The sequence below is a fragment of the Akebia trifoliata genome, chromosome 11 (genome assembly GCF_017979445.1).
Source record: "Akebia trifoliata isolate Shusen 1 chromosome 11, ASM1797944v1, whole genome shotgun sequence".
In the NCBI taxonomy this organism is placed as follows: Eukaryota; Viridiplantae; Streptophyta; class Magnoliopsida; order Ranunculales; family Lardizabalaceae; genus Akebia; species Akebia trifoliata.
In genome coordinates, this window is record NC_141385.1 from 48,675,682 (window position 1) to 48,684,370 (window position 8,689).

General features: G+C 37.0%; 1 pseudogene; it reads right to left on the minus strand.

The window, feature by feature from the left end:
- LOC147392326 (G-type lectin S-receptor-like serine/threonine-protein kinase SD2-5) lies at positions 1-8,083 on the minus strand (annotated as a pseudogene).
- Positions 8,084-8,689: the final 606 nt, after the last annotated feature.

Sequence of the window (8,689 nt, forward strand, 5' to 3'; positions counted from 1 at the left end):
AACAATAACAAAAAAGAAAAAGAGAAGAAAAGAAGCTAGCTACCATGGGGGACACATATTAGATAGTCCCTTTTTTTCATCTTGGACCGGATAGGAACGATGCAGACTGTGAAGTTGAAGCACTTGAATCGGCTTCTCTTGCAGTTGCCACTGGTGGCAAAGTCAAAAAGGTAAAGTCAGAGATAGGTTCCATAATGATTTCACCTTCTAAAACCTTCACCACCATTGACATGGATAGTCTTCTATAGCAATCATCTTGTAAACACCAAATGGCAATCCTTATCATCTAGACAGCTTCTTCTACATGTCGTTGCGTTTCTTCACTGTGTTTGTTGACTATATCAGATAAGGGTCCCTATCCGTGGCCAACAGTTTGGCAAACATTTTGGCAAACACTTTTTCAAAACATGGGTTAGAGGTCTTGGAATGGGCTGATTTTTGGTGAGGATGATCTCTACGGTGAGGAGATCATCCTCACCAAAAATCAGCTCATTCTAAAACTTCTAGCCCCATTTTACAAGTTGAAAAATCGTGAACCGTCCATTTTTTGTAAACCATTTTTGATGAGGTTAGAAGTTTTGGAATGGGCTGATTTTTGGTGATGATGATCTCCTCACCATAGAGATCATCCTCACCAAAAATCAGCCCATTCCAAGACCTCTAACCCATGTTTTGAAAAATGTGTTTGCCAAAATGTTTGCCAAACTGTTGGCCATTGAACGCTACTCATCAGATAATTGATCTTCTTCTACCTTTTTCTTTACTATATGAAGTAGCAATTCATTTTCTTCAGGTCGTGAGTAATCCAAATTCTTCCGCCGACAAATAATTTCCAGGACAACACCATCAAAGCTATATACGTCAACTTTCTCTGTAATCCTTCTACTCAACCACCACTCAGGGGCCAAATAGCCTTGTGTTCCCTGTTAAAATTCAACACCAGCCTAATTGAAAAAGCCCAAACTTTTTACTCAAGCCCAATTTCTAGAATTTTCCTAAAGAAAATTCTAGATGTTCTTTTTAGATAAGAGAAAAGTAGAAAAATTCTAGAATAGTATATATTTTGGTGGAAAACTCTATACTAATAGATGTTTTTTTAGAAAGTTCTAGATGACAAAATTATAACCATTAGATTAAAAATGTGTTGGAGTAATCCTAGCCATTAGTTAAGGAGATGCCACTAGTATAAATAGGGGTGAGTTCTCTCATTTTATATCAAATAGTGAGAAAACACGTTGTGAGAAAAATCAAGTAGTAGTAAAACAATAAGTAAGAGGTCTTGAGAGGTTGTAAAAAGTGTAAGTGTTTGTAAAAATTGTATTTTTCATAATAAAGTTATTTTCTTCTTCAACTTGTGAGTGGTATTTTTATTAAGGGTATAGTACAAGTAATTTGTTTATTTATTTATATCTAATATTTGTGCATTTAGAGTTGAGTACTCTAAATTTTTTCTCAACAATTGGTATTAGAACCAGGTCGCCAATGATCAATTTTGGTGGAGCTATCTTGAGTCGTGAGAAATTTACTACTCTGTAAGATCGCTAGTCAAGCTTGTTCCGTATAGTCGAAGTTCTGTCGGTACGATGGGTGACCTTCAAGTAATTAGAGGAATCAAGAAACTCAATAACCAAAACTACAATACGTGGGCAACGTGTATGGAATCTTACCTACAAGGTCAAGACCTTTGGAAAATTGTCGATGGCAGTGAAGTTACACAACCGACAGTAGAAGATGCCAATGACATCTTGCGAAAATAGAATATTAAAGTAGGCAAGGCAATGTTTGCTTTAAAAATCACAATTGAAAAAGAAATGTTAGGGCACATTCAAGATGCCAAAACACCGAAAGAAGCATGGGATACTTTCGCTACACTCTTTTCAAAGAAGAACGATATAAAACTATAACTTCTTGAGAATGAGTTGCTATCAATGACATAACATGACATGACGATCGCCCAATACTTACACAAGGTGAAGTCGATATGCCGTGAAATTTCAGAGTTAGATCCGAATGCTGCTATTGAAGAAATCAAAATAAAAAAAATAATTATCCATGATTTGCAACCCGAATACCGAAGTTTTGTTGCTGCAGTACAAAGATGGCCAACACAACCATCACTTGTTGAGTTTAAAAATTTGCTTGTTGCTCAAGAAGCTTTGGCTAAGAAAATGAGATGAGTCTCGTTGAAGGGCGAGGAGGAAGCACTCTACACAAGTAAAAGCAAGGGCAACTTCAAGCAGTATGTCAGAGGCGGATCTAAAATGAATGATGACAAGAAAAAAAGTCATCAAAGAGAGGGAGACTCTCGTCCTAGGGGAGCTTCAAAGAATCACGATAATAATAGAAGATTTGAAGGCGATTGCTATATTTGCAAGAAGAAGGGCCACATGGCGAAAAGATTGCTGGTCTAAGAAAAAACATGTTGAGAATAATGTTGTTACTTCCAGTTCTAAGGGAAAAATCGAAGATGAATGGGATGTTGAAGCATGGTTTGTAAAGGAAGAAGAAGTAGCTCTTACAACTACATCTGAACAAATTGACTACAAGAATGACTGGATCGTAGACTCAGGGTGTTCAAATCACATTACAAGTGATAAATAGAAGTTGCAAAACTTGTCTAAGTACAAGGGAAGTCGGGTGGTGGTGATGGCTGACAACTCAAGGTTACCAATAGCTCACATCGGTAAGACAATAGTCACACCTCGTTATAATTCTAACCAGGTGCCACTTCAAGATGTCTACCATGTTCTAAGAATGAAGAAAAATTTACTATCCGTGGCTCAACTAACATCAGCAGGCTACTATGTCTTGTTCGGTCCCCAAGATGTGAAGGTGTTTCGTGACCTCAAAATCTCAAAAAAAACCAACGATGGAGGGACGACGATTGGAGTCAGTTTACGTAATGTCAGCAGAGTCTGCATATGTAGACAAAATAAGAAGGAACGAGACAGCAGATTTGTGGCACATGCGATTGAGTCATGTTAGTTATTCCAAGTTAAGTGTGATAGTAAAGAAGTCGATGCTTAAGGGACTTCCTCAACTTGACGTGAGAACAGACAAGGTCTGTGCGAAATGCCAGTATGGTAAAGCACATCAATTGCCATCCAAGAAATCAAAGTTTAAAGTAAAGGAACCATTAGAGTTAGTTCACTCTGATGTGTTTGGGTCAGTCAAGCAACCATCAGTTGGCGGAATGCGATACATAGTGACCTTCATTGATGAATTCTCAAGGTGTGTGTGGATTTTCTTTATGAAAGAAAAATCTGAAACATTTTCAAAGTTTAAAGAGTTCAAAGAAATAGTTGAAGGAGAAGTGGGAAAGAAGATCCGCTGCTTACGCACAAACAACGAGGGAGAATATAGCTCAGGCAAGTTCTTTTATACCTACAAGAATGCAAAATACGCCATCAGTTTACTTGTGCCAATACACCATAGCAGAATAGTGTAGTAGAAAGAAAGAATCGACATCTTGCAGAAATTTGTTAAAGTATGTTACATGTGAAGAATGTACCTGGAAGATTTTGGGGCGAAGCTATGAGAACAGTAGCCCATGTGATCAACAAACTTCCTTAACCAATGTTAGAGTTTGTTTCACCCTTTGAGAAATTGTGAGACATAAAACCTACAGTTAGCTACTTTCAAGTATTCGGATGTGTATACTATGTATTTATTCCTAATCATTTACGTAGTAAGTTTGATAAGAAAGTAGTTAGATGTTTCTTTGTTGGATATGATAGTCAGAGAAAGGGGTGGAGATGTTGTGATCCTACAACTGGAAGATGTTATACATTGCGAGATGTGGTATTCTACGAAGCATCTTCTTGGTGGTCCCTAGAAAAAGAGGTGTTGTCAGACTTAAAAGAATTCGAAGACAAGCTACAGCAAAAGATGGAGAAGCACACTGTCAAAATTCAACCAAGTTCAAATGAAGTTGGAGATTTGCATGACAGTGATGGCGATCAAGAGTTTGCCCAAAATCCTTGGGAAACTAATGTGTATCAACAATTAGATCATCCTGAATAAACGGAAGTATCAACTCCACAATCACAATTGAGAAGGTCAAACAGAATTCGCAAACCAAATCCTAAATATGCCAATGCAGCCATAGCTGAAGAAGCAACTGCTAAAGAACCCGAGACATCTGAGTGGATCAAATCTATGGAAGAAGAAGTCAGAGCGTTAAAGCAAAATCAGACCTGGGATCTGGTACCAAAACCAAAAGATGTGAGACCCATATCCTTCAAATGGGTTTACAAGATAAAACGTCGTCCAAATGGATCGATCGAGATGTATAAGGCTAGACTGGTGGCTCGAGGGTTTTCTCAACAATATGGGCTAGACTATGATGAAACGTTTAGTCTGATGGCGAAACTTATAACTGTATGAGTCCTACTAACACTTGCAGCTACCAAAGACTGGAACCAGTGGCAGATGGATGTGAAGAATGCCTTTCTACATAGGGAGTTAGATCGAGAGATCTATATGATTCAGCTAGCGGGTTTTCAGAACCAAGGTCATCCTGAGTATGTGTGTAAGCTGTGAAAGGCACTCTATGGATTAAAACAAACACCAAGGGCGTGGTACGATAAGATTTTTGAATTTCTTACCTAAGGTGGCTATTCAGTAACACCTGCAAATTTCAGCTTGTTTGTTAAAGCTAATGGAGGAAAGTTAGCTATCCTGCTTGTGTACGTGAATGATTTAATTATAACGGGTGATGGTAAGGCAGAGAGATTCTTTGAACAACAGAGAATCTATCTGTTCGTTTCTAGATGAAAGAACTTGGACAATTCAAGCACTTCCTTGGTCTAGAAGTTGAGCGTACACAAGAAGAAATATTTTTCTGCCAGCAAAAATATTCTAGAGATTTATTGAAGAAGTTCGGAATGCTCAAAAGCAAACCAATCTCAATACCGATGGAACCAAATGCTAAAATGTGTGCACATGAAGGAAAAGACTTGGAAGATGCAACGATGTCTCGACAATTGGTAGGTAGTCTTATCTAGTTGACTTTGACTTGACCTGACATTTCTTATGCAGTTGGTGTGATGAGTCGATACATGAAAAATCCAAAGAAGCCACATTTTGAAGCAGTCCGACGAATACTGAGATACGTGAATGGTACAATTGACTATGGTCTTTTGTACAAGAAAAGTGAAGATTACAAGCTACTTGGTTACTGTGATGCTGACTATGTAGGAGATTACGACACTCGCTGATCAACTACTGGGTATATGTTTACTCTTGGATCGGGAGTGATTTCTTGGTGTAGCAAGAGACAACCGACTGTATCTTTGTCAACAACAGAAACAAAATACAGAGTAGCAGTAACAGCAGCTCAAGAGAGTATGTGGCTGATACAATGAACGATCTACATCAATCAATAAATTATATGGTTTATTATACTGTGATAACCAGTCAGCAATTCGTTTGACAGAGAATCCAGTTTTTCTTGCGAGAACTAAACATGTGGAAGTGCATTATCACTTCGTTAGAGAGAATGATTTTCAACAAGATATAGAAATGAGTCAAATCAAAATAGATGATCAAGTTGCATACTTGCTCACAAAATGATTGAGTACTGGCAAATTTAAAAACTTTCGTCGTCAACTCGGCATGGTGCAAAGAGTAAGAGCTGGTGTTGAGGGGGAGTGTTAAAATCCAACACCAGCCAATTGAAAAAGCCCAAACTTTTTACTCAAACCCAATTTCTAGAATATTCCTAAAGAAAACTCTAGATGTTCTATTTAGATAAGAGAAAAGTAGAAAATTCTATAATAGTAGATATTTTGGTGGAAAACTCTAAACTAATAGATATTTTTTTAGAAAGTTCTAGATGACAAAATTATAACCATTAGATTAAAAATGTGTTGGCACAATCCTAACTATTAGTTAAGGAGGTGCCACTAGTATAAATAGAGGCGAGTTATCTCATTTTGTATCAAGTTGTGAGAAACAAGTTGTCAAAAAAATCAAGTAATAATAAAACAATAAGTAAGAGGTCTTGAGAACTTGTAGAAAGTGTAAGTGTTTGTAAAAATTGTATTTTTTTTGTAATAAAGTGTTATTTTCTTCTTCAATTTGTGAGTGATATTTTTATTAAGGGTATAGTACAAGTAATTTGTGCACTTGTTTATATTCAATATTTGTGCATTTAGAGTTGAGTACTCTAAATTTTTTCTCAACATTCCCCTTATTGTAGTCATCACATGGCTTTGATCCCTATCAATCAACCTAGCTAGCCCAAAATCAGAAATCTTAGCATTGAAGTTTTCACTGAGTAGGATATTTTGAGGTTTAATATCCAAATGAGCTATTCTCATTCGACAACCTTCATGGAGATACGCTATTCCTTTGGCCATATCAAGGATGATCTTTCGCTTGGTTTGCCAATCAAGAATGGGATCTTGGTCTATGCTAAAGATCCATTTATCCAAGGAGTCATCGCACATGTACTCATAAGGTAAAAGTCTATGAGATTTCTCGGCATAGAATCCAACAAATTTTACCAATTTGACATAGTGAATGCTTCTTATTGTCCTGACCTCTGCTAGAAATTCCTTTCTTCCTTGGCCAATACGATCCAAGCGCTTTACTGCAATTTTGGTTCCACTGTCGGGAATTCCTTCGAAAACAGACCCAAATCCTACTCCTCCAAGCCGCTTAAGGAAATTCCCTGTGGCAGACTTCAAATCTTCATAAGAGAATTTCCTGGGCATTCCAGATACTTGAACTAACAAATCATCCTCCTCTTCCCCATCTGCATCATTTTCTTTAGCTTCTTCCTCCACACTTTCTCTTTTATGAAAAAGTACAAACCACATGCTGAAAACAAGGAAAGAAGCAAATAATGTTCCAAGAACAGAACCCAAAATAATTTTCATCCAACCATCTTTCTTTCTTGACGGTACTGATGGACTATTATTCTGTGGTGTTGAAGGATTGGGACTTGGAGCAACAGAGGACCTCTGCACCTTTACAAATGTGGTGGAAGTATAGCCGACGATGTCCTCTCTATTGGTCATTTGAGAAAAGAGCTGTGATGGTATGGAACAATTACCATTTGAGACATTCCCACGATGATGGAACAGAGCTACTTTGCAAGAACAATTGTTCAAACAGGAATTTTTGCAGCTTTGAACATCTATGTTTTTAAGAATTGTATCAAAATTGAAATAAGAAACATCGTCAAGCTCTAGAAAATGATGATGCTGAGGAGATTCACAAGACAACTGAATCATTTCCACATATCCAAGACTTGGTGTCCTAAAATTTAATTGCCTAAAATAGCTTTGATCCCCATCTATTCTAATAGGACAACTACATTGTCCATTTGAGCAAATCCCATAATTTCCACAGACTGTGGGATAAGCACAGTCACCCAAATCGCTTGTCAAGATGTCATCAATCACATTCATCAGACCATAATTATATTGATAAACTCTTAGATGCCCATCTGTATCCAACATCACATACTGAAACTTACCTTGTTCATAACTGGAATTGTCAAGAACACAAAATCTTGACCAGGACGAAAGACTCTACCATACATTTTAGGGGGACTAGACTCTATAAAAGCATACAACCCATCATCTAAAACAGAAAGATAATACAAACCCAAAGTTAAATTCGATATGGAAACACTGGAGATTAGACTTTGCCCGACCTTCAACTTCTGTCCAGGAAACCAAGTGTTGGTCGGGTAATCTAAAGATTGCCAAACAATCATGTTTTTTGTATCTAAAAGCACAAGATTACCAGTTGCAGTGATGTTCAAACCTGCAACAAACTTATTGGATGTGTTGGTGGACCAAACTAAAGAATTATCTGCATCGCTCAAGACCAAATCTCCATCTAAGATGAGTTGAAGTGTGGGGTTCTGTTTCACATGTTTGTCTCTAATTGAACACCAGAGCACTAGAGGGTCACTTTCGCAGATGTATTTGGAAACAAGGGGTTCTTTTTGCCAGATTGAAACAGTGGTTGATCCGCAGGCAAAGATTACAAGATAAAAGGAGGAATCAATGTTTCCATTGATAAAGAAACCAAATCCGATTCTTGGAAGATTGGATGAAGAGTTCATGATATTGGTAAGTATAGGGATCAAACGAGACCCCTTGACAGATTGTATCTTCGAGAATCCATGTAGTAGAGAGGTTTGCAGTTGAAGTGGGATAATCAACATAAATGGCATGAATTAAGAAAGGAAAAGATGAAACAAGGAGAAGGTGAAGTACCCATTTCAAGGATTTAAAACTCTCTGCTATAAGCCTATAATTGAAGCCATTAATTATGAGTTCTCCAAAGAGTAAAGCCCTTCCTATTATTACAAATTCCCCATTAGCAGTTATTGTTTATTTTTAATGCATAAATTACCCCATTTTGACTGATACATAGTCCAAGGTTGGACATATAATATCGAATACCATTAAAATATTATTTATATTTTAAAATATAAAAATGTCCTATTAGGACGGCAATTGGTTGGGTTGAATTGTTGTCGGGTTGAGATAAGGGTATTCTATAAATTTACCCAACCCACACCCGCCCCACTTAATAATGTCAAAATCTTAAATTTGAACTCATACATTTATTAAATAGATAAATTGACCTCACCTGTGTAGTCTATATTAAGAAATTCTATTCTTATGTAGAAAAAAAAAGTTTCATTTTCACAAAATTTCCAATG